The sequence below is a fragment of the Triturus cristatus genome, chromosome 2_2 (genome assembly GCF_964204655.1).
Source record: "Triturus cristatus chromosome 2_2, aTriCri1.1, whole genome shotgun sequence".
Taxonomy (NCBI): Eukaryota; Metazoa; Chordata; class Amphibia; order Caudata; family Salamandridae; genus Triturus; species Triturus cristatus.
Genome location: NC_140582.1, coordinates 28,193,447 through 28,219,549, shown reverse-complemented (window position 1 = coordinate 28,219,549; position 26,103 = coordinate 28,193,447). Strand labels below are relative to the sequence as shown.

Here is a 26,103-nt window from a genome sequence, read left to right as displayed (position 1 = left end):
ATCATAATGAGGCCCCTATTTTAACAAACAAACTGAAATTTATTTTAAATAGAAAAATAAATACAATAGTTAGATATTAGTAGACATTTCAATTTTAAACAACAATTATTATGAATAAATAATAGTTCCAGTGATGCACTTTATTTTAGAGTAAGCTACAGGAAACAAACACCATGTTTTTTCATTTTAAAATTTATTTGCAAAAAGTTGAAAAATTGACAATTTGCAAATATATAATATATATATATACTTATTTGTTTCGAAAAAGCAAGACTTTATTGCGATTAAAAACATTTTCTAAAAAATATGTTTGAAAGTACTTTCCCATGCCTTTACATTAGTTTCAATGGTGGAAACTGTTCTTTTTCAGTTGGTACGCAATGTCAGGCTCTCTTTCTCAGTGATGACGAGGAAATGGACCTTGGCCTTGCATATACATTATGATACACCCAAGACAGTATAAAGGAAAACCACAATAATTCACTTTACAAATGTTTACTGTAATCTGTTCACTGTTGTACAAAAAGGGTGCTACAATTGGAAGATAAATATGAAATAAAATGTGTACTAATGAAACCAGAATAATGAGCACCGCAAATATTTATATTATTGTAAACACATTAAGATTCTACCTCCTACGTATCACAATATTCGTATTCGGTCCTCGGAGAGTATAATGGGGTTACACCTCTGCATTTAATACTCAAAAGATTATTAATAACTACATTGACAGCCGTATTGCTCTAGTAAGGCTGCCTCTTCTATTTGAATGCATTGTAAATGTACCCATCTGAAAAATTCATGACATAGTACCTGTTGGAAAAGGGAACAAATTAAAAAAAATATGTTAATCAGTTTGCTTAATACGCAGAACAATAGTTTAGCTTTGCTAACTTAGGGCCTGATTACAAGTCTGACGGTCTTGCGGTGGCACAGGGGTGGTGGTCCACAGTATTGCCGATTACAACTCAGTCATATCGGCAGTGGACCGCCTGCTGTGCCGGGGAACAGTCATTTCTTGGCGGTGACACAAGAGTGCCACAACGCAATATGGTGAGCAGGGACTGGCGCAGTCCCGCTCAGCATATTTTGAGTTTTTGCACCACCAGTATTTTCATGGCGAGGCCCTGCCATGAAGAAGCTGGTGGTCCTTACATCCTTACATCCTTACCTGGCATTAAAGTCAGTGCCCACTCCGTAGTCTGCTGCCTTGCCAGTAGAAGCCTCCTGCCCGCCAACCTGGTGTCAGTGGATCTGGATGGTACTGTGTCTTAAGCCTGTGGACACTGATTAACAAACCCAGCCCCATCACCCACAGACCTTCGTGCTCCTTGCTGTCACCACCTCTGCTATGCCTTATCAATCACATCACTGCCCAAGACCTCACCCTCCTCCAGCCAATCCTCCTCATAGTCTAAGTCCATTGAACCAACCAATTCATCTGCCCCGCCCACTCAGTGCGTGTTGGTACTGTCATCAGATATTGAACATTATACACCACCTCGGGTTAAATGTTGACCTTCTCCTGAGGGTGGCAGTCATCAGCCCTCCCAAATCCTCTATAGTTGTGGGCTGTTTTGACCTGTATGTCCTTCCTCCTGAAGATGCTCTGCGCATGTCCTCTGATTGACATGATGAGAGTCCTCAGTGGGCCCTGTGTCAGAATACACCATGTCCCAAAACACCATCCGGCTGTCCCGAAAACTGCAAGAAAGAGAATAGGTCTGGAGTGTATACCCCGTGCTACCCTACATTCCTCCCCATCTATTCTGTCTCCACTGACTTCCATCCTTCTGCTATCCCACCTCAGAGCCCTAGACGCCACACCCAAGATGCCTACCAGCCCGCTAGAGGCAAAATATGAATGCTGAACCACTAAACTCCTATACCCTCGCTACGCCCATGCCCTGTCCTCGCTGCGCCTGTGCCCCCCTTGACCTCTGTGAGAATACACCCTTTTGGGTCCCTTACTTTGCTCTTCCTGCTGCCCTAGACTAGTAGGTGCCCACGGTTAAGGCTCCATTTCCTCCTGGCCTTCATCCTTTTTCCACTTCAACCTTGCCACCTCTGCACCCAGCATAGGCTCAGCAGATGGGCACCGGGCCAAGGTCTTGCTTCAGGCACCTTGATCTCCCTCTGCTCCCTTTCCCCGCAGCATCTCCCCTCCCCGCCCTCAATCACCTCCACTGGCCATTGTATTTGCAGACCTTGTAGCACTCTTTCCAGCCATTCTTGCATCCTCAGAGATGTAACCTCCAACCCCTGCTCTTCACCTCCTACTTTCCCTTTTCAGTTATCCCAATACTCTTCGGAAGGCCATTCCACTACCTCACATCTCTCATCTGACATCGCTACAACCGGTGCCTAAAACAAGGATCACCAGTTCCCCTACTGCTGCTTGCTTCTGAATCACTATAAATCAAAGGGGGAAAAGGGAGCAGATATAATAGGTCCAGCACCTAAGCTCCTAAATGGACAATCCAGCACAAAAGGAAAGTGCAGTTCCTCATGGGGATGGATGATAAGGATGTCAGAAGGAACTGGCTGGTAGAACAGAGGTATTTGGGGGGAGTTGGGGGCCCAAGTGATCAGATCTGAATGCTCTCACACACTCAGAAGGGTGTCATGCTTCATCATTGGGCTGCCCCTCGTTGGGCGGGCGCTGCAATGCCCGATGAGGCTCTTCAGTGAGTGCTTTTTAGCAGAGATCTGTTCATCTTAGGCATATTAATGAATGCAAGTTTGGGGGGGTACAAGTGTAGGGTGGTGTAGGTGACTGTACGTCTGAAAAATGGCATCAATACTTGGTAGACATAGGTTTAGCCTCTCCTGCGTAGTTTGGGGGAAAAGGCTAACCATTTGATCAAGAGTAGGGTGACCCAATTATCTCAGTGTGGGGGTGCGCAAAAGAAAGGGTTTGCTATTCTCCCCCACTGGAAAGATTTGGAAAAGTCTAAGGAAAAAAGTTAAAGAGTCTTCTAAAATCCCACAGAAACCTGTTCAGGAGGGTGGGGCCAGAGGCACTTCACAATCCAAGGGTGGGTACCAGGGTAAGAACTTGGCTACTTGGCTAGTTGCCTACTTCTACTGCCCAAGCAAGTCCCAAAAAGTGAAGGAGTTTGCAACTCCTCTGTTACCTATCAAGTCAGTGGCAAAACAGCTCACCACCAAAAGCCCCCTTAATTCCACTTCCAGTGGTGGGGGTTCCCTATGAAAATGTGAAACATCAGGAAACAAATGTATACTGTTGGTAGTGGATAATACCACTAGCTATCCTGAAGCAATTCATCTTAGCGCTGTTACTCCTCCTGCTGGTGTCAGGGCCCCAATCATTATCTTTACTGGAGTGGAATTTCCTAATGAGGTGGTGTCATACAGAGATAGTAACTTCATCACCTGGCTAACTAAAAGCCATGTTGGCTGAGTTTACCACCCCATATCACCCACAAACCAATGGTCTAGTTGAGCGATTCAACAAAACCATGAAAGGTATGATCATGAGACTCCCTGAAGAACTCAGAAGACGGGTTGTCCTTTTGCCATGCCTGATTTTCACCTACAGAGAAGTGCCACAGAAATTAATGGGATTTAGTCCCTTTGAGCTTCTGTTTGGTCATCCTTTGAGGGGACCACTTGGTCTAGTGAAGGCTCGGAGAGACATCTCAAAGAGCCCAAGCTAGATATTGTGGGCTATGGCCTACATCAGATGACCCCCACGTAACCCTTTTTGAAGCTATCTTGGTATAGCATTACCTGTGACAGCTCCCTTGTTTTTACATTGTCATGGGGACCACTTTAATAAAAAGTCTCCTCGGTACTACTTAGGCTATTTTCGATCACCTAGACACCACCCTACACTTACACCCCCTCACTTGCATTCATCAATACGGCTAAGATCAAAAGATCTCCGCTATAGAGCCCCCCACTGAGGGACCAGTCGCGCATTGCAGCATCGGCCCGATGAGGAGCAGCCCAATGATGAAGCATGACACCCTTCTGGGTGTGTGAAGGCATTCAGATCCGATCACTTGGATCCCCCCAAATCCTTCTGGTACACCCGCCTGTTCCGTCTGACAGCCTTATCAACCCCCACTGCCTATTAGAAACTGTACCCTTGTTTTGTGCTGTATTGCCGGTGAATTACCTCAGCCTGCTTTATTCTGCGGCCACACCACTCTGTCTGTCTTTCTTTGTTCACTACCTTGGGCAGGAAGCCTCGGCGCCTGGGCCTTCTCACCATGTATTTTGCCCCACCCCCACGTGCTCTTCATTATGCTAGCTATCTCTGTTCCCCTGCAGGCCGCAAGTCCAAGTGGGGAAGTGTTTTGCGCTACACATGTATTGACAGTTATGCTGCTTATCCTGCCTCATCTTGACCTCACTCTGACATCTCCCCGATTTCAGGGCCCCTCGCTGAACCCACAAGTGGCCCCAGCTGCCTACCTGGGCTTCATAATGTTCACTGGCTCTGCCTTGGGGTGGAGAGCACGCCAATACTGCGGCGGCTACCTCACCTGACACATGCCTTGCCGGACAAACTGGCACAGAGACCGCGCCCCTGTACAGCAGTAAATCAAGGCACCCTGCTTCTCGCTAGAAGAAGAGCAACTCCTGCACTTTTCTTCTGCCATGAAGTCGGAAGAGGTCATGTGACTGAGACTACAGTCAAACAAATGTGTATTAATAATCAACAATAAATAACACCAAGTTCAGTTTTCAATCAATAAATCTTCAAAAAACATAAATGTAAATTGCATTTTCTCAAACTGGAAGGAAAAACACTGGGTGAAGGGAGAGTAAGGGTCTGTCCTTCATTTCAAAAGGTAGCTCTTTTATTCGGAAGGAATCACTGGTCAAAGGAGGCTTGAGCACATCTGTGGAACCCTATGGGACTGAGAAGATCAATGTCACGGGTAACCATTTAAACCACACGTCACTGATGAGAACATCAAGGTGGCCTGTGTTGGGGGCTCTCAAATTTGGAGACTGTCCTTCAGTGATAGATTATCAACTACAGTAAGTGTAATAAGATGTGGGCATTTCCAAGTAGGCCCCCCATTACATGAATCAAAAGCAGAGACACAAAATCCAACACTTTGTTTGGAAAATGTTTATGAAAGAGGAGGCTTGAGACAAACATTTTGTCAAATGAAGCTGATCGTCAGCATGTAAGAACTCAACAAGAGTTCAGCCTGTTGCAATTTGGATTGTGACCCAGAGGGTCGCCCAGTCTCCCATGCTTGCTGAGGAAACATCACCCAAGAGGATCAAGACTTCTCACCTGGAACACAGCCTTCTACCTAACCCAAGACCAGTGAACTCTGTGACGTTCAGAAGAGATCTAGGAGATAGCAAGGTCTAGAAGTCCAGATGCAAGAGTCTGAGAGGCAGAGTATAAGATTAGGGTGCATCGGGACCGCTGCACCGATCGTACTACCTGTCCGTGTGAGAGATATGACCCCTGTATTAGAAAAGGGGGGCACTGAAATGTAAGGGCCTTCGCGTTATAACAAAGCTTCAGAGACTATAGGGCTGCCTTAAATGAGAGAGGCAACGACTGCATAACAATATTGAGCAACAGGAACTTAAGAACAGTCATGCTGGTGCAACAATGTGGAAATAATAGGGCCGTAACTGAGACCCCCCCAAGCGGGTTGTCTCCTTAGGCGAGTAACAACCCCTGTATACCAGGAAAGGCCCCTGGGGATTCAAGGGCCATCGCCTTTGTACACTGTTGCTGGAGAAGACAGGTTTGTCACCCTAGGCAGTAATCTGACCAGAATTCGGACCTCGTATCGAGTGTGTGAAAGCGACCTCAGATTTGCAAGAGGAGGCCCTGAACACCAGCGTGGATACAGACTCACACGGTAAGTGCAACTGCTACATCAACTTTATAAAAACTGACGCACCCAAAATCTGCATTAGAACCCAAAGGAACTTACCGTCAACTCTGAGGAGCAGCGTGAAGATCCAATTCCTGAGATGGTTGCAAATAGGCAGCTATTCCTTGCCACCATCAGTCGCTGCAGATTTGTAAGCCAAACTACCAAATGTTTCTGGGGCTGCCGCTAGGTTTCCCATGGTGTGGGTAAGATCAAACTTTGTGGTGCACATCCCATGGGTGACAGCTGCTTTAACATTAGCACTATGGGCACTAGGAAACATTGTCCTTATCCAGGTAACTGTGGGACTTTAAAGCATCAAATTCTTTTTTGATACCCAAGTTCTCAGATTTCGGCATTTCCCACAAACAATGCTACAAGACTCCATAAAAATGCATTGGAGATATAACCATAGTAAATACATCATCTTCAATATCATTACACATTCGACCCATGATGCATCCACCATCCCCTCCATATCTTATCATTCTTTTGGTGGCATGACTGGGCCCCATAGATCAGATTCTCATAGCGGGAACACCAGTCCACCCCCTCCTCCACCCCTCCAATGAGGGGCGATTCCAGTGACTTCCAGTTACGGACGATATCTTGTTGGCCAACAATGTGGCCATGCTGATAAATATTCTCTCCAGTCTCAGTCCCCCAACCTCCTCCAAGAGGCACAACAGGGCTGTCCTCAGGGGATTGAGTGATGCAAGTTTACAATAACATGCAAGTGCAGGAGGCACATCATATTAATTAAGGCTACCCACCCCATAGCGCTTAGGAGGCAGGGGGCCCCTTTTCCAGAGGTCCCTAGTCAAGGTGTTCATAATGGGCTGAAAATTAAGAGTCCAGGCCAGATCTGGGAGGTAGAGAATATAGCTTTCTAAATATCTGAAGGAGCGGCAGCATATCGGGATCGTAGGGCACCAAGAATGTACTCCAGTATTTTCCTCAACAGGTACCAACAGCGACTTGTTTATCTGCAGACCAGAGGCTTCTTCATACAGGGGTAGTATTTAGAGGCATCTGGGGCCGGAATGCTGCGGGTCATCCAGAAATAATAGGATGTCATTCACATACAGTGATATGTGATCTTCAGGATCCTCCTCTTAAAGCCATCCCCGAATTTGGGCTTTACATCTGATAAGACTTGCCAAGAGTTCGATCACTAGGGCAAATAATGGGGACAGGGGACAGCCCTGGTGCCAGCCTCTAAAAACTGGGAAGGGCAGGCATAGGACTCCGTTTACCTGGACATGGGATGCAGGGCATTGTATGGCAGGCTGATGGGTCTGCGGAAGTCCCAAAACCTGCATGCTTCAGCACAGCTTCCAAGAAGGTTCATGCGACAGTGTCAAAGGCCTTTTCAAAGTCAATTGGAAGTAAGGCCAGGGAGACGCTCAACTGGCACTGCTGGGACAGGGTGAATTGCTCCTCACAGGCATGAACCAACATTTGGTCTGGATGGATTAGTTAACTCAGTGTGTGACTTAATGTATTCACTAGGACCTTCGCAAACAAGTTTATGAGAGGCATAGGCATATAAGAGGCGCAATGTTCTGCAGGCTTGTGGGCCTTGGAAAACACAATAGTGGCAGTGTCTAGGTCTGGGGGGGAGGACGGGGATGACGATCCACGCTCTGCCAGCTCAGTGTAGAAGGCCAGTAGGTGAGGGAGCAAATGGGTCAGGTAGCTTTTAAGGAATTCAATGGGGAACCCATCTGTGCCAGGGGTCTTGCCTGAATTGAGATCTGAAATGGGCAAGTTTATCTCCTCAGTGGTGATCGGTTAGTCAAGTCCTCGGGCCACAGAAGGCAGGGATCGAGTGCAGGGGAAATCTCCTTTAGCAGTGGGAATGCACGCTCCTGTAGGGGTACAGGGAGTTGCCACATAGAAGTTTTGATAAGCCGCAAAGACCTGAGCAACCTCGGGCATACTTTCACGAAGGGTTCCATGAGAATCGCGAATGGCCGGTACTGTCCTAGTCGCAGTGGCATGAGCTGCCAACCAATATAAGAGCTTGCAAGATTTGTCTCTATGTTCATAGACCAGCTGGGTCAATGCTCTCCAGCACTGTCTAGCATCCTCTAGGGAGATCGGTTTCAGGGTGGGCCTCACTAGCCACAGCAATCCAGATCCTCTTCCTGGAGTGATGGGCCTGTGGCTGGCTCTCAATGTCGCAGAGGCCCAGCCACAGTTCCACCACTCCAGGGAGAGGTTCTGGGCTTCTAAATCCATTACCTGTACCAGTTGGCGTGTTTCCTTTCCCCTTACATATCCTTTGATCAGACCCCTCAGGGTGTGTTTACTGGACGCCCATAGGGGTTCCAGCAGAGGATACAGCATTACAGTTGAGCTTAAATAAGATCTGGGGTTCCTCCTCTATAACGTCAATGCAGTCTTTGTCTACTAGAAATATCCAGACTGGGGTCTGGGACCGCGTTAAAATCACCCCCCATCAGGTAGTCCCTGGGGAGGGTGGGGGGTCACCACAAGGTCCTGGAGTACCTGCAGTGTCGAGTGCAACATCGGTTGGGGAACATAGGCCAATATGAAGTTCTGGTGTCTAGTCTCTAGAGGGCCCTCCATCCCTATGTACCTCCCCTGTGGGTCAATGTATGAGGAGGACACCGACATTGGGAAGGCATTGAGCAGCAGTACAGCGGCTCCGTGTGAACCTCTGAAGAAGCCAGCATGAAAAACTGTGTCATAGCCAAACCCGACGAGGAAGGGACAGTGGGAGCCTAAAAGATGCGTTTCTTGAAGCATGACCACATCCAGGCGAAACCGCTTTATATAGAGAAGTACCACCGATTTCTTATCGGTTGAGGAGATAGTTTACAATCAAGGAAATTACCTTAATCAGTTGGAGCGGGAGTGTTAAATGGTGGGCTGGATCCTCTCCCCACGAGAAGCCTCCTGGTCCACAGGGGATAGACTCAGTGGAGCCGTAGAGCATGATGTTTGTGAGTGCACGCAGTGGATGAAGTTTGTTGTAGGTGCCTGCAAAAGAATGTCAGAACAATAAAGCAAAACAAAACAGTAACCCATACCACCCAACAGCCCCCACCCCATACTTCCAACCCTGAAGAATCTCTCGCCCAACATTCAAACATAAAGAAACTAGAAGGTTGTCTCAGGAGCCGTCTGAGGCTCCCGGTTGCCCAATGAAAAGTTGACGCTAGCTGACAGCAATTTCTGATTATCAAAATAAAACCGAAGAACATAATACCGGAAAACACTCCCTTCACCCCACTCCACAGCCAAAAAGATTATATGCAATACAGCAATAGAGAAGTTCACAGCATCTGCAGCAATGGTTGGCTATTCATGACCGAGTCATTCTGCACCTCACTGCCAACCAGGGTTCAAGTGAGTGGCTCAGGATCACCGTCTTGAGTCTGGAAGAGAGTGGGGGTGCCAGAGAGCGATGTATCTGGGTCCAGAGCTCCCAGTGCACTCCTAGCACAAGATGGGCTCAATAACCCTTATCTCCTATGCTGGTTTGGTCAGTCCATCCTTTAGGGGGTTCTCTTTCTCCGGCGTACCTGAGAGGGGGGCTAACGGGCCTCATGTTTGCTGCCTCCCCAACTCTGGTGGGCCAGAGTGCCTGTTGCGCCATTGCCCACACCCATGCTTGTTGTGGAGCATCAAAGAAATAGGTGGAGCAGTTGAAAAGGAGCATATATTGGATCGGAAGGGCCCGGATTTTCTGTTTAACATCCTCAAACAAGCATCTGCGCTGCTGGATCGCCCGGGTGTAGTCTGAGAAGATCATGAGCTTGGTGTTGAAGTGCAGATATTGCTGATACGAGCCTCCTGGAAGATGACATCCCTATCCTGGTGGTTGAAGATGCAGCCTATCATGAGGCGAGAAAACCCCTGGGGGTGGTCAATTAGCAAGGGCCCGATGCACCCTCTCCTGCACGAAAACCAGATCAATCAATCAAGGGTTTGTAAAGCACAACTACAGAAAGGGTCCCAAGGCGCTGGGGTGGGGGGGGGGGGGGGGAGGAGGGGGGGGGATGCTCGGCTCCAGGATGTTACGGTGCTTCGTCGAAGAGCCAGGCCCTGAATACCATCATGAACTTGGCGAGGGAAGGTGTCTGTCGGAGGTGGAGAGGGAGGGTGTTCCATGGCTTGGGCGCAAGGAAAGAGAAGGATCTTCCTTCTGTTCTGGTCTTCTTGATGTGGGGTTCCTTTGTAAGAGAAAGCTGAGCTGAGGGATCTTTGGGGTGCGTGGAACGAGAGGCGCTAGTTCATGTAGGCTGGTCCGGTGTTGAAGGGCTTTGTGGCCGTGGGTGAGGAGCTTGAAGGTGATTATCTTCTCGCCAGGGAGCCGGTGTAGTGTCCGTAGGTGTTGGCTGATGTGGCAGTGGCACAGTAGGTTGAGGACTAGTATGGTGGCTGCGTTCTGGAGTTTGTAGGTGAGGTCTTTCGGAGGAGGTGGAGGGAGTGGTAGCAGGAAGAGGTGGCAGCATTGATCTGGTGGTCCATTTTGAGTTTGGAGCCCAGGATGATTCTGTGGTTGCAAGCGTGGTCCGTTGGTGGGTTCCTGAGGGCGGGGGGGGGGGGCCACCAGGTGTTGTTCCAGAGGTCAAGGTGCGCGCACATGAGGAGTACTTCGGTTTTGTCTGTGTTTAGTTGTAGGCAGCTGTTCTTCATCCACTTGGCAACTGCTTCCATTCCTTCTTGAAAGTTGTGTTTGGAGATGTTGGGTTCGTTGGATAGGGAGAGGATGAGTTGGTTGTCGTCAGCGTATGATATGATGTTGAGTCCATATGATCCGACAATTAATGCGAGCTGGACTATGTAGACGTTGAACAGGGTAGGGCAGATGGAGGATCCTTGCGGGACTCCGCAGGTGGTTGCTGTGGGTTCTAAGGGGAAAGGAGGGAGTCTGACCAGCTGTGTTCTGCCAGAGAGGAATGAGTGAATCCAGTCGAGAGCCTTGTTCCAGATACCTGCGTCTTGGAGTCTGCGGGCTAGGGTGTGGTGTGAGACTGGCGAAAGCAGTGGAGAGGTCCATGAGAATGAGGGCCACAGTCTCTCCTCTGTCGAAGACGGAGCGGATGTTGTCTGTCGCAGCTATAAGGGTGGTTTCAGTGCTGTGATTCTTTCTGAAGCTTGATTGGGAGGAGTCGAGGCTGCTGTTTTCTTCTATGAAGGAGGCAAGTTGACTGTGGACGGCTTTGTCCATGACTTTTGCCAGGTAAGAGAGTAAGGAGATGGTTCTATAGTTCGTGAGGTCAGTGGTGTCCGCCAAGGGATTTGCCAGGAGAGGGTTGATCTCGGCGTGTTTCCAGTCATTGGGGAACAAGGTCTCGAGGGAGCGGTTGAGGATTCGAAGCTCGGGGGCGATGATGTCTGCAGCCCTGTGGTATATGTGGTGGGGGTCCGTGGCGGGCCCCGGAGTGAGTTGACTTCACAGTCTTCAGGATGTCTTCAATGCTGCGGCCGGTCCAGCTGTCAAGTGTCGGCTGCGTGTTGTAGGGGATGGCGAGTGTGGGTTCCGCGTGGAGGTTGTTGTCTAAGTGGTCATAGATGGCCTGATTTTGAGATAGAAGAAGGCGCAGAGTCTGTCGCAGAGGTCCTGGGAGGTTGGAATGTCAGTAGTCTCACTGTTGGGTGGGGCAAACTCTTTCATGATGCTGAATAGTTCCCTGCTGTTGTGTGCATGGGTGGTGATTCTGTCCTGGAGTTTTTTCTTCATTGAGTATCTGATGAGTTTGTAGCTGTTTTGAAGCTGTCAAAGTCTGCTGTAGTTTTGGAGTTCCTCCATAGCTTTTCGAGGCGTCTGCAGGTTTGTTCAGATTCTCACAGTTTGGTGGAGAACAATCTGACCTTCTTGGCATGAGGGTTGGAAGTTTTCTTGAGGGGGCGATAGTGTTGGTGCAGTCGGTGATCCATTTGTGTAGAGCACAAGCTGCAGTGGTAGGGTCGTCGTCTGTAGTGGTGGGAGTGGAGCTGCTGAGGGAGGCGGTGAGGTGGTTGTCGGAGATCTTGTTCCAGGTGCTGCACTGGAGAGGACGTTTGCGGGTGATGTTAGTCTTGATGGTGAACTGGACACAGCAATGGCCTGTCCATGGAAGTTCTGAGGTGTGGGTGAAGGTGATGGAGTTTCCTGCTGTGAAGATGGGGTTGAGGGTGTGTCCTGCTGGATACGATGCATCTGGTATGATCCGAGTGTGTTGTTGTGGAAGTTGTCCAGGAGGGAGGCGGAGTTGGGGTCTTGGAGGTTCTTGAGGTGGAAGTTAGGTCTCCCAGCAGGGTGTAGTCTGTGGAGGTGATGGCTTGCGGGGTGATGATGTTGGTGATTGAGTCGGAGAGAGGTGTGCGGGGACCGGGGGGGGGTCTGTAGAGGAGGGTGTCTCGGAGAGTGGTGGACAGGTTGGGCTGTACCTTGAAATGGAGGTGTTCCATCAGGTCTGTGGGCCCGTCGGTGTAGGTGCTCAGACGAAGATTAGACTTGTGGGTGATGGCGATGCCTCCACCGGGGGGGTCCTTCCACGTGATCTTGTAGCCTTCGGGGATGGCGATCACGATGCCCGGTCCCAAGGCGCCGTTCGTCCAGGTTTCGGTGAGGAAGGCGACGCCAGTGGTGGTTCTGTCGAGGAGGTCCCAGATTTCCGTTGCGTGTCTGTGGAGGGAGCGGATGTTGAGCAGGATGCATTGCAGGGTTTGGGGTGTGATGGCATTGTTGCTGGAGGGTGGAGGAGTGTCCAGGGTCCTGGGTCTCGGCGAAGGTGAAGCAGTGGCGGCAGGTGAAATGTCCGTGGGTGTCGAGAGGTGAATAGAGTTACAGTAGTTGTCCTTGGCGATGTTGAGTGCGTAGAGAGCCAAGGAGCTGTAGCACTGGCGGGTCGGAAGACTAGGGTTCCTGACGCTGGTTGCGGTCAGGCTTGGCTTTGACGTGCAAGAGACGTGCCCGCTGCACAGCCGCACAGGGGCCTCCATTAAGTAGGTGTCGGGGGAGGGTGGGTCAGCTAAGAGGCGGGAGTGGGAACTCTCGGGAGGGGCCGCAGCAGTGGGAAGGAGGCAAGGGATAAAAAAGGAAAAGGAAATAGAGGAGGTCAAAAATGAAGGAAGTAAAAAGGAAAACAGGCAGGAACGGAGAGGGCAAAAAAGGCAGCAGAGAAGCCAGAAGAAGCAGGCTAGATCAGTAGAGGATGCAGTTGGCAGAGGTGGAGCTGCACGCCGGGAGAGCAATAGCCTGACCAGAGGGTCAGGGTTCTTGCTCCCTTGAGACAGCTTATCGGATGGGACAAAAGAATGGGACAATTCCTCCAGAAAGAAGTCTAACCCGGAGGCCTCAACCCCCTCTGGGCACAGATTGTATCCCAGGAAACTGTTTACAGCACCCTCTGCTCATTCTTTCAGGGTAGCCATTGTGGAGAGCAACTTGGGAGACCTGGAGTGTAAGGGTTGTCACTTCATCTTCAACTGTGGAGACCCTGGCCTCAGCCTCAGTCTCCCTGTCTGCTACTTTGCGAATATCTTGGCGCAGGAGGGAGACATCCACCCGGACCTCATCCACTTTTGTCTCTAATGCTCTTTGAATTGCTTTGAGGATGATAGGCATGTCTGTTTATTGTGATCGATGGGGGAGCTGCTCTGCGGTCCACTGGATATCTACAGTAGGTTTGGTGTACTGGTCCATTTTGGTTTGGGCCAGCTTTGGCTGTGGGGGCTTGTCACGCCCCATCTCCAACTACCGAGCCACATTCGCCTTGGGGGGGTATAGGCACACTCCAACAGGTCCGCTTGCTCCAGGGATCACAGAGAATTGTTGCCGGGGCGCAAGGCCTCAAGTAGGTAAAGTGCAAGATTCAGGCTTCCGCAGTTCCCCACACTCATCCAGATACCACAGAGCCACAGAGCAATTGAGTGGGGCGGTCTACGACCTCTTAATCAATTAAGGATATATCAAGTGCAGTATATCACCTGTGAGGGTCTAAAGGCACTGGAGTTGCTTAACTGCTTCATGGTGCTCTGTACATTCAACCAGCCAGGACTTGAGTCCTTTCTTGAATTGCCCGAGCAATGGGGCAGTCGGGAGGTGCAGAGGAAGGTCGTTCCAAGCTTTGGCCACCAGGTTTGAGAAGGAGTATCCCCTGCCGTCAACTCAGCTGATCTGGGGGCGGTGGGGGGGGGGGGGGGTTCTGCGAGGATGGGGGAAGCAAATCACAGGTGTTTTGACAGTTGGTGGAAGGGTATACTTTTGTTGATATATGCTGGTCCTTCGTTGTGCAGGGCTTTGTATGAGTGGGTCAGCATCTTGAACTGGAATCTCTTCTGGATCAGGAGCCAATACAGCTTCCTGAGGTGGAGTGTGATGTTGTTCCGTCTGGGGAGATCGAGGATGTACCTTGCCACCGAGTTTGGTATTGTCTGTAGTTTCTTCAGATGTGCAGTGACTTCTATGTAGAATGTGCTCCCATCGTCCAGCCTGCCGGTGACGAGGGCCTGCATGACGATCCTTCTAGTGTTGACTGGGAGCCAAGTGAAGATCTTGCGGAGCATGTGTATGTTATTGAAGCAAGCGAATGAGACTGTGTTTACCTGATTCTTCGTAGATTATTTGCTGTTCAAGATGACGCAGAGGTTGCGGGAGTGGTCGGTCTGTCAGGGCGGGGATGGGCCAAGTTAAGCAGGCCACCATGCGTCGTTCCATGGTGAGGTGTTGTTCCCAAAGATGAGGACTTCTATCCTGTCCATGCCGAGCTTGGGTCAGTTGTCCTTCATCCAGTTCATCATACATCTGTGGAAGTTGGCTCTGGTAATGGAGGGGTCTTCTAACAGCGAGAGGGTGATCTGGGTCTCGTTGGCATAGGAGATGATTTTGAGTCCATGCGATCAGACGGTGTTGGCCAGGGGGTTATGTGCATCTTGAAGAGGGAGGGGCTGAGGGACAATCCATGTGGAATGCTGCAGATCTTCTCGGATTCGGAGGTGAATGGTGGGAGAAGGGATCTGAGTTCTTCTGTGTGAGGTGATCCATTTGAGGGGGGTCTCAATACGGATGATTCATGGCAGAGCCTTCTTACCTTCCCTGAGCTGACAGTGACAAATGTGTAGTGTCTGAGTTGGCCATCTGTGAGGGGCAGAGATCAGTGACCTCTAGGGGGAGTCCCAACCCCACATCAACCTTCTGGAGTGGAGGGCCATCCGCTTGGTGGATGAACTCAGCAGTCAGCGCCTAGCAGATCACGAGTGGCAATTATACCTGGAGGCAGGGCAGTTTCTCCTACACGAATAGGGAGATCCGTGGCTCGATCTGTTTGCCACCACCAAAAAGGAGCAATGTAAGCACTTCTGCAGACTGGTGTTTCCAAGGCATCTCTCACTCAGGAACGCGGTCCACCTTAAGTGGAATATGGGAATCCTCTAGGTCTTCCTGTCGATACCACTCCTGCCTCATTTTCTCAAGAATATTAGGACCAACTGGGGCAAAGTTATCCAAGAGGATCAAGATTGGGCACAGAGAGTATGGTATCCAGATTTCCTGGGCTTGAGTAGCTACGCCCTCGTGAGTACATGCTATTACAATAGAAGGGCTGGGCTCTCCGCCCAGGCATTTGCAAAATCCATGTCCATGCATGGAGATTAAGCGGTGACAGCTGAACAAGTTTGATCTTACTCTAAAGGTGGTTGCTATCCTCTCACTGAATTCGGGTGTGGAGGAGTCTGTTGATCAATATGTAATGGGAGACTGTGTTGAAGGCGGCTGATAGGTCCATAAGGATGAGGGCTGCCGTTTTGCAAAGGTCCGGGAGGGTCCTGATTTCGGCGGTTTCGATGAGGGCTGTGTCGGTGCTGTGGTTGATTAGGCAACCAGATTGATAGGAGTCCAGGAGATTGTTGTGTTCTAGGTGTCTGGCGAGTTGCTGGCTGAATGCCTTCTCGTGAATCTTTGCTGGAAAGGGGAGCAGGGAGATGGGCAGGTAGATCTTCAGTTCTGCTCTGCTGGGTCAGCGGATGTTTTTTCAGTAGGGGCCCCACTTCACCATGTTTCCAGTTTTCAGGGAAGTATGCCGAGATGATGGTGTTCAGGACTTTCTTGAGCTCGTAGCCAATCGTCTTGCTCCCGAGATTGAAGAAGGGGTGGGGACAGTGGTCTATGGGTGAACCAGAGTGCACAGAGTTCATAATGGAGATTGTGGATTGAATTGTGAGAGGCTCCCAATTGGTGAGCAGCTGTTGGGGGTTTGCGTTTGTGGGTGTGAGCAGGCTGATGCTGTAAGTGGCAGGGGGTTAGGGTTTTGAAGTTTTCGTAGTTGACAGATCTTGTCGTAGAAAAAGATAGTCAGGGTGTGTCACAGTTCTAGGGAAGGGGTGGTGTCGTTCTCGGTGGCTGCAGGGTTGGGGGACTCCACAATGGCGAAGAGCTTCTTGCTGTGGTTTGTGCTGGCTTCTATGCCATCTGCTAGAGCATTCTTCTTTCTTTCTTTCAGGAGGGAGTGGTACTGGTTTGTGCTGTCTTAAAGGTGGTATGGGTGCCTGTCTCTTTGCTGGTGCGCGACTTCCTTTCTACTTGCAGGCAGTTGCATTTGGTGGATTTCAGCTCCGTGATGAACCAGCTGGCTCTTCTGGCAAGTCATCTGGATTTGGCGGGTTTGGCTGGGGCAAATGTGTCGGCGCATTCTATGCTCCACTTGGAGAAGTTCTTCATAGTCTGTTCTGTGTCTGAGAGGTGAGAGTTGAGAGCATTGTTTTACTGTTCTTCTTATATCTTTTACCAGTTTCTGCACATGGTGTTGGTGGCATGGTGCCAGTGTTGGTAAGACTTGAGATGGTGAAGTGGATGCTGTAGTGGTTGGGCCAGGTGAGCTGTGAGACGTGGTTATACTGGACTAGGTCTGTGGATGTGAAAATGGGGTAGAGCGAGTGTCCTGCGATGCGGGTAGGGTCGGTGACAAGTTGGTTGAGGCTGATGTTCAGGCTTGCCTTCGGTAGCGGGCCGCTCTGCAGCCTCCTTTGAGTAGGTCCTGACAAGGGAGCTGGATGGGAAGAGGAAAAAACAGGGGCATTGGCGGGAAGAAAATGAGAGGGCAAAACAGGAAAGAGGGAGCGAGAGAGAACAAGCAATAGTGAGGGAACACGATGTACCACATTTTTTACAATCACAGTCTAACAATAAGCAGTGGAGGGACCATGGCGGAATGAATGGGCCGACAACAGTATTATTGTAGGGGCAGTAGGAAGAACATGGCACACTAGGAGATCTAATAATCAGGCACGAGAGAATGCGGCACACTAATAACAGCAGTGGGGGGGGGGGGCACCAAAACCATCCCCAAAGGAGAGTGCTATTGGTGATGGACGATTGGAGGCAGGAGGTCTCTGGCCGCCAGACAGCCTCCCTTCAAAATGGGCATGAAGGGGGGGGGGGGGGGGGGGGGGGGGCTGATCACACCACAAGGCCTGTGCCGGCGCCTGCACCACACAGGACACCGCGCTGGGAGACCGTCACACAGGCAGATCGCCCCAAGTGTAAAAAAATGTGGCATCCACTCTACCCGGGTCACGACAGCCATGCATGCGGTCCCGCATAGCAGGTCTCGGTGACGGAGATGCCAAACAACAGATGCTTAACTAGGTGCCCCAATCAGTATCTCACCTCAATCTCAAGGTCACTCCCGGCATGGGTCTATCCTCACGCAGCGCCAGGGGAATCAAAGGGTGAAGCGGACATTATGCCGCTGCTTCGGTCACTGGTGGGAAGGCGGCAGCTATCTTGTATTCGTCTCTTCCCTGTCCATGTCAGGCTTAACAGGAAACTATATTGCTTTGTCATCAATAATTATGCTGCTCAAAAAAAAAGGACGCAAGTCTGGCGAAGAGTCAGTCACAAAATGTTGAACAGATAACAGCCCAGACCCTTCTAGGCAAACCCATTTCACTGCGTGGTACCTGGCATTTAAAACATACTCTGAAATTCTGTTTTTGCACCTACATAGATAAAACATCACCTGTGTCTCCCCCAACCGTCCTTGGATCCTAACACTAATAACCAAAGTTAAACAGATTTGACACACAAGAGAAAAAAAATGGTGAGAAGGACGACAATGGGATAGTGATTTAAGAGTGGACATTATTTGGAATAAATGGAATTCGGAGTCATATATATCGGGGGGGTGGTCATGGATGAAGCAATAACATAAGCCTTGAGGCAAGCAATAGAAATAGGTCACCATGCACTGGTTGGGTAGCAGAAGACAGTATTTGATACAATATTACTCATGGTGCACGGTGCCACTCCACCATCTGCTTCTGCTTGTCACGCTCAGATCTCATACACTAAGAACTACAAAGCAGCAACACAAAGTAAAACAGGCAAGACACAAATCATCAACTCTTGTATAATGGGCAAGAGAAAATCTAATGTACAAAGTTGAAAATACGCATGTTTAAAAAAATGAAGTTGTGCGAAGAGATACTTCACCTGTTTCATGTGGATTCTGCCAGTCATGCTCAACCCTAAAAAAGGAGCAACCCCATGTATAATGGGTGGGGGAAATCATAAGTAATAAGGTGAAAATCTATCACAAGTTAAAGAAATGCAGAGAGAAATATCAAAAACACTAAATTATTTGCCAAACTCCACGTGGACACAAAGCAGCAACCTTTAATATAAAACAGGAGAAGAAAAATCTGATGAACAAAATACATAATAATACGCATGTTTAAGAAATACGGTTGTGTGAATTTTGAAGACATTTCAATCTGCTTCACGAGGCTTCTGCCAGACACACTCAAGCTTCACAAAGTAGAAACCCTCAATGTAAAACAGGCGACAGAAAATAAAATGTACTAAAATGAAAACATTATGCATGTGAAAGAAATTCAGTTATGTAAATTTTGAAGAGATTTCACCGTCTTCACTGTGGCTTCTGCCTGCCACACAAACCCACACGAGGAGGAGGGAAAACCTGGGGTCATATGTACAAAGAAGTGGCGGAGTGAGGTGTTAGCCATCATGGCTTAACGCCTCACTCCGCCACTTCAGATACGCAAGGCTGCACCATATTTACAAGGATATGGTGCAGCCTTGCGTTTCTCCCTGAGCGGCGCTATAATCAATCGATGAGGGATTCTTTAAGCGTGCTACTCACCCATGAGGGTCTCAAGTCGCTAGCAGTAGGGGGGGCAACTCCGGTCCGTCGGCGAGCTAGGTCTTCAGGGTCTTCCTGAAGATGTGCAGGGCGGGGGTGCATCTGATGTCGATCAGGAGGTTTTGGCAGCAATGTAGGAGAAGGTTCTGCCACCTGTTCTTGCTCTGCAGATGCGCAGGGGTTCAGCGACGGTGGCCGATCGGAGGTTCCTCTTGGGTATGTGGAAGGAGATTCTATTGTTGAGCTATTGTGGAGGCATTTGTAGGCATGGGTGAGTATCTTGAAATGTACTCTCTTCTCAATGGCGAGATAGTGGTAGTTGCGCAGGTGTTGGGTGATGTGTTCGTGTCGAGGGATGCCAAGTACGAATCTGGCTGTGGTGTTCAGTATGGTCCGGAGTATGCAGACTTGTTGATCCCGGTGTAGAGGGGGTTTCCGTAGTCCAATCTGCTGGTTATGAGTGCATGGGTGGCGGTCTTCCTTGATTCAGGGTGGGAGCGTGCATTTGAAGGTCTTTTGGAACATCCGGAGGGTGTTGAAGCAGGTGGAGGCAACAGCGTGGACCTGTCGAGTCATGCAGATGGAGGAGTCGAGTACCATTCTGAGATTTCTGGCTTGGTCCGTGGGGGTGGGAGGGCTGCTGAGGGCGGTGAGCCACCAGGTGTTGTCCCATGCAAAGGACGAGGGTCCGAGGACGAGGACCTCTGTCTTCTCCGAGTTGAGCTTCAGGCAGCTGCTGCTCATCCAGGATGTGACGTCCTTCATTCCTTCCTGGAAGTGGAGTCTGGTGGTGATGGGGGGTCCTTGGTGAGGGAGAGGATGAGCTGGCTGCCGTCGGTATAGGATACTATGCTGAGTCTGTGCTGTCTGCCAATGGTGGTGAGGGAGGCCATATAGATGTTGAAGAGTGCTGGGCTGAGCGACGACCCTTGGGGTACTCCGCAGTTGATTTCCGTGTGTTCGGAGAGGAAGGATGGCAGTCTGATTCTTTGGGTTCGGAGAGGAAGGATGGCAGTCTGATTTTTTCGGTTCTGCCGGTGAGGAAGGAGCGGAGACAGTCGAGGACGCCTCCCTGTATGCCGGCGTTGTGGAGTCTGGCGGTGAGTGCTCGGTGGGAGACGGTGTCGAAGGCTGCAGAGAGGTCGAGTAGGATCAGGGCTGCGTTGTGTCCTTGGTCGAGGAGGGTGCGTGCGGATGTCGTGTGTGACAGCAAGTAGAATGGTGTCGGTGCTGTGGTTGCTGCGGAATCCATATTGGAAGGGGTCGAGGATGGCGTTTTCTTCGATGAATTTTGTTAGTTGGAAGTTGAAGATCTTCTCAGTGACTTTGGACGGGAAGGGGTGGAGGGAGATGAGTTGGTAGTTCTTGAGGTCGGTGGGATCTGCTGTGGGCTTCTTTAGTAGGGGTCTAACTTCTGCACGTTTCAAGTCATCGGGAAAGATGCCAGTTTTGAAGGTGGTGTTGCTGGTGAGTTGTAGTTCCTGAGTGATGGCAGCAGCTCTGTGGAAGATGTGCAGGGGACAGGGGTCCGTGTGGGCTCCTGAGTAAATACCTTTCATGGTCGATGCGGTGTCTTCGGTGGGGACTGGGGTCCAGGAGGAGATGCTGGGCTGGCTGGCGTTGCTGGGTTTCGGAGTCCGGTGTCTAGTCGTTTAAATTGTTGTAGAGGCCCTTGATTTTAAGATGGAAGTAGGAGCTGAGCTTGTTGCAGAGGTCCTGGAAGGGTGTGATGTCCGCGGTTTCGCTGGGGGTTTTGGTGAATTCCTGGAGGACGCTGAAAAGTTCCTTGGAGTTGGTGAGGATCTTGTTGTGGATGAAGGTCATTTTTGTGGATCTGATGTGTTGGTGGTATTCCATCATGGCGTTCCGGTAGGTGGTGCGGTCTTCTAAGGATTTGCTGTTTCTCCAGTTCTTCTCAAGACGTCTGCAGGTGCATCTGGCTTCTTGGAGGTCAGTGGTGAACCAGGTGGCATTTCTTAGGCGCTGTCTGTCGGGGTTACGCAGGGGTGCAAGCTCCTCTGCGCAGTTGGTGATCCATATTTGGAGTTCTTTAGCTGCGAGTTTGGCGTCAGTCGAGGTCGTGGGGGCATCGCGGTTGAGGGTGGAGTTGAGCTGCTCCTCAGTGACCTTGCTCCAGTTTCTTCCATGAGGGCGGGGTGCAGGTTTGGGCGGCGTGGGTTTGTTGATGTGGAAGTGTACGCAGTGGTCTGTCCATGGGGGTTGGGTGGTCTGGCTGAAGTGCATGTTGTTACTTCCCACAAAGATGGGGGTCGAGGGTGTGTCCTGGCTTTTGGGTGGTGGTGGTGACTAGTTGTTTCAGTCCGAGGTTGACAAGGTTGTCCAGGAGGGTGGCAGAGTTGGGGTTGCTGAGGTTGTCCATATGGAAGTTGAGATCTCCGATGAGCATGTAGTCTATGGATGCTATGGCATGGGGCGCAATGAGGACGGCGAATGTAGTGGTGAACACAGTTCCAGGTCCGGGAGATCTGTAGGCAAGGGTGCCTCTTAGGGTCATTCTGGGGCTGGTCTGGATCTGGAAATGGAGGTGTCCGGTGGCGGGCGGGCTATCGCCTGAGGTCGTGAGTCGGAGGGAGCGTTTTTGTGCGATTGATAGCCCTCCTCTTGGGCGGTCCTTCCTCTGGATCTTGTATCCGTCGGGGATGGCGGTGGTGATGTCGGGGGCTGAGGTGGAGTTGGTCCAAGTTTTTGTGAAGAAGGCGACATCTGGCGAGTGGGTGTCAAGGTGGTCCCAGATCTCTACAGCGTGCCTGTGCAGGGATCGAACGTTGAGGAGGATGCACCTCAGGGCTTCGGTGGTGTTGGCGTCCAGCGTGGTGCAGAGGGTGGTGAAGGTTTGGCGGCAGTGACGGCTGGAAAACTGTCCGTGGGTGGTATTCGGCGTGGACAGTTGGACTTTGTTGTTCCTTCCGGGGTGGAGTGAGAGGAGGGCAGCTGAGTGGTAGCGTTGGGTGGTCGGGGATCCAGGGTTCCTGGCGCTGGTCACGGTCAGCTCGCAAATGGGCTTGCCTTTGGTGCGCACGCTGCGCTCAGCCACCATTAAATAGGGAAGGGTGTAGGAAAGCGCAGCTGGAAGTTGGGAGAGGGAACCAGCAGGGGTGAGGGGTCACTGGGGCAGCAGCGGCGGGAAGGGAAAAGGGCAGAAACAAACAAAACAAAACAGAGAATGACAAAAGAACAAATAACAGATCACAAGTAAAAATACAGAGGCACAATGACAGCAAGATAGAAAAAACGGGCACAATAACAAAGGACAGAAAAACAGGCACACAACAACACAGACAGCAGCGGAACCAGCAAAGAAGCAAGGCTCTCCCACTGGACCACGAGGGATGAGGTGCAGGCAGGAGCCTGCGCGTGGAGGAGGGCCTCGAACACCTACCAGCTCAGAGGTAAGCGGGGTAAGTGGCACAACAGCGGAGCTGCTGGGGGAGAGAGCAGGTCTCTGTCTAGGAGGTCAGAGGCCGTGTGTGGAGAGAAGACATGAGGGGGCATTGATTGGGAGAGATAACGTGCAGGAGCAAGATGAACAGAACACCAAAACAGCATCCATATTAATAAAATAATGTATCTGCTAAAATGTGGCAGACCTAAACTTCATTAATAAGCACACTTCTAAATTTCTAATCAATATTGTTTCAAGTGCAATACCAATAATTCATCAATTACCATATTTATCATAAAAATCATTCAAAATATTTTTTTTCCTATAATTGCACATTTAGAAAGAGCTTTGACCCTATTAAGGGGGCTAATGGGCTGTTATCAATAACTTATGAGAGATGGTGGGCACGACAGCTGCTGGAGCAGAGGGAAGGTTGCTGCCGCTGGAGCACTTTCATAGGCGGGGGCCTCGGGAAGGTGATGGTGATCAGGGCTACTGCACGGAGCGACCGCCCTAGGGGATGGCATTGAATAATGCAGGCCTGTGGGGCTGGGACTGATTGAGCAAGGAGTGGCAGCAGTTGCTGCAGCAAGGACTAAGTGCACTGTTGCAGAGGTAAATCGTGTTAATTGCAGTAGGTGGTGGCGGGTGCTGGATATGTTGATGATAACTATTGGGGCAGGCAGAGACTGCTTCTCCAGTCAACACTGGCGACTACTTTGTCAGCAGAGGAGGATAGTGAACGTTCCAATAGTGTGTTGCAGGGAACAAAAAGGGGTTACTACTGGGTACAGGATGTATGCAAAAAGAAGGAGACCCCACTCGCCCGCTACTTACATGGAGCATCTATAAATTCCGCCTTATAGTTGCCTCCGTTGTTGATCTTTTAAAGGCATGTCATTTGTCCGTAATGTGGCCACTTCCAGGTCTCAAATAATTACACAGCAAATATAAAAAATGTCACACACAGCTATCTGAAACCTTGGCAGCTATGCGACTGCTAGTGAAGGCAGATACAGGGTGTCTTGCAAACTCATGCACGCAGGCGGTACCTGCACCAGCCTCACCCGTACTCTAGCTTCTAGCCCAGGGCCGGCCTTAGTGCTGGTGGCGCCCTGTGCAACAATGTTTGTTGGCGCCCCCCCCAATGACCACCTCCACCACGTATTCTCTCACTAGCACCCTTTAACAGTGACCAAGTCTCCATAACCACACTCTCTCAGATGCATTGAATAAGTTATATAGCGCCACACATACCAGTGTAGGGTGTCCGAGCACTTTGCATCACACACATATTACACAGAGACAATCAATCATACCTGTGTAAATCAGTGTATAGGAAATGTTACATAAGCCAAAGGACTAAAAGTGTAGGAGTCACGTCATCTATACTGGTAGGCAGTATAGTTTAAGAGTGCTTGGTGTGGAGAAGCACAAACTCAGAGTCGAAAAAGAAACAGCATAGTTGGGAGTTTTCTTTAATGATAAGAATTGATTTCTAGCCAAATTAACCCTTTTTGCAACATTAATCAATGTTCTAATAATGTATACTTTGCAGAGTGTATGCAGCTCAAGATGAAACGTAATAGCTCACTATTCTATATTAGGACTTTAAATTATAAATTGCAAGTAAAATAAAAAAAGGATGCCTCTTTGAAAGCAGTAACCTGCTGATCTTTTTACATCATACGCATTCTGTAATCTACTTGGTACACGTTCTTTGCAGCAGGCATATTAACCCTCTGCACTAACTTCACCGAAGTCAAAACCTCAACTATACAAAATGCTGATCTCTCGCCAGGAAGATCATTAGTCACACGAGTTATCTTGACATTTATGTGAGGCCTGGTAATTGCTGGGGAAAGAAACGCTGCAGCAGGTGCTTCAAAAGCATAATTAACTTTCAAACACGACGCCCCCAGGAAGCCAGCACCCGGTGCGGTGGCACCGGTCGCACCGACCTAAAGCCGGCCTTTGTCTCGCCCTTCTGAGACCTACGGTGGCACACTCCTAGTACTCGATCGCCTAACTAACGCTCTCCCAGGACCCCAAGGAAAGGTCGAAAAAGTACTGCAAGTACTGTTGCCTCGGAGAGCTTCAAAATGAATGACAAATTGCATAGTACGCTGAGTACACGCATGCGCACTAGATCGGCAGCACACAAGGGAAGCTTAAAATATCTATTCTATGACAAATTCCATAGTTGGCATGCAAGGGGGAGCGCATACAGACAGGGAGTGGAAAACGACGGAACACCGGAATCTTAGTCACGCCGTATCAGGCTTACTTATCACTGTTCCGACAGGAATTTTCTCCGCCGTAGTTCCAGCCCAGCGTCAGACGGCGCTGCAGGGATCAGGAGTCAGGCTGTACCTCAGCTTGCTGACTGAAGTGGCTGTTTGGCACTGGCAGACAGTCAATCCATGCCAGAGCCACTGCCCACCGGTATTAGCGAATCCTTATGGCTTGATGCACTTCAGCAGGCAAGCACGTGGTGCCCGTGACCGCGGGGGCAGGCCAAATTACAGGGCTGTCATTGGTAGACGTTTGCGCTCTACCAGATTGACGGCCCTGTAAACCAAACTGAACAGCAGAGAGGGGTGTGATCGGACTCTGTGCTGCCTGTTTCTGCACGTTTTACAAGTGCTCCTCTCCACAACCCCTCCTTTTCCTTAGCTGCCCTGTTCAGTGTCCAAAGTGAGCTCTGCAACTTGCATTGAACTCCACTGTGATTGGCTGTCAATGTCATGTGCTTTTCAGTATGTTATACACACAATTCACCATATCCAATTCATTCACATTGTTATACAGTTCATTCAGTATTCTTTGCAACGCAATGTGATTCATATCCAATTTCAGTGATGTCCATATTCATTTCAAGAACAGTGTTATCTGCCTCACTTATTTATATCAATTTCAAGGGTTCTCATATTTAAACGATTCTGTAATGCCATTATTTTAATTAATTTTTAAATTAACGTTTGTATTATATTAACTCTATCCAAAACAGTATAGTTACCTGCAGTAAATGACAGCACCTTAACACACGAGGCAGCATATTTTTTAATACATTAACAGTCCTGCAGTATCCCTATTTTCTCAGAATTGTTGTTTCACACATCAGTATGGAACCTCCAAAGCATAGTGGCATTCATCAAAGCTGAAATGGGGCCAAGAGGACTCTTCGGGTACTAATAAATTTGGACCGTTTGTACAGGAATCAGTGTGTATATACATTCCCATCAAGCCTCCATCCTTCCCCTAATTCTATTCTTTGGACTTACACTACTGTTTGGGGACGCCACGTCCCAGATGCCATCGCGCCAGGAGGCACGCACCTGCATCTACGGCCAGGGAGAGGAGCCTTTTAGCGCTTAAAGCGCTCCCTGAACTCCGGCAGCGCAGGTTACTCTTTGAACTTATGACACTTTCTGGGGACTCCACATCCAGCTGGCATCGTGCCAGGAGGTGCACACCTGCATCTACGACAGGGGAAGGAGCCTAGCTAGTGCTTAAAGCATTCCTCCAACTACCGCAAAGCGGGACATGTGTGGGCCGTGGCTGGGCATGTCCTCCACCGGTCAGAGCCCGGAGGAAACTTAACCTGGGCCCACCCTCTGACATCGTGATCCTGGGGTAAGTGCTCTCTATTTTTGTACTGGAGAGCTGAATAATATCGTGGCTGGGTTAACGTGTT

At 49.8% G+C, this 26,103-nt stretch overlaps 1 long non-coding RNA gene across 1 annotated transcript; it reads right to left on the bottom strand.

Annotated features, from left to right (window-relative positions):
- Positions 1 to 206: 206 nt before the first annotated feature.
- Positions 207 to 24,888, bottom strand: LOC146861782 (uncharacterized). Its single transcript, XR_014978047.1, has 4 exons — positions 24,694 to 24,888; positions 18,334 to 18,368; positions 8,746 to 8,891; positions 207 to 813 (listed from the first exon to the last, which is right to left on the bottom strand). It is a non-coding gene; the product is annotated as an uncharacterized LOC146861782 (long non-coding RNA).
- Positions 24,889 to 26,103: the final 1,215 nt, after the last annotated feature.